The sequence below is a fragment of the Salvelinus fontinalis genome, unplaced genomic scaffold (genome assembly GCF_029448725.1).
Source record: "Salvelinus fontinalis isolate EN_2023a unplaced genomic scaffold, ASM2944872v1 scaffold_0248, whole genome shotgun sequence".
Classification (NCBI taxonomy): domain Eukaryota; kingdom Metazoa; phylum Chordata; class Actinopteri; order Salmoniformes; family Salmonidae; genus Salvelinus; species Salvelinus fontinalis.
Genome location: NW_026600457.1, coordinates 133,426 through 133,848, shown reverse-complemented (window position 1 = coordinate 133,848; position 423 = coordinate 133,426).

Below are 423 nucleotides of genomic sequence, written 5' to 3'. Positions count from 1 at the left end.
CAATTTTCATGCACACACACACACACACATTACTCAGTGATATATTTCCATACGATTGAATGACAAAAGACCAACAAAAGAATAACGACCCCGACAAAAAGGTAACTGGCTAAAGACAGAGAGATAGGAGAGAAAGAGAGAGGAGAGGAGAGGAGAGAGAGAGGAGAGGAGAGAGGAGAGGAGAGAGAGGAGAGAGAGCGAGAGAGCGAGAGAGCGAGAGAGCGAGAGAGCGAGAAGAGAGAGGAGAGAGACAGAGAGAGAGGAGGAGAGAGAGGCGAGAGAGAGGAGAGAGAGCGAGAGCGAGAGAGAGAGAGGAGAGAGAGGAGAGATAGAGAGAGGAGAGAGAGGAGAGAGAGAGAGGAGAAGAGGAGAGAGAGAGACAAAGAGAGAAAGGGAGAGAGAAGGAGTGAGAGACCGAGAGAG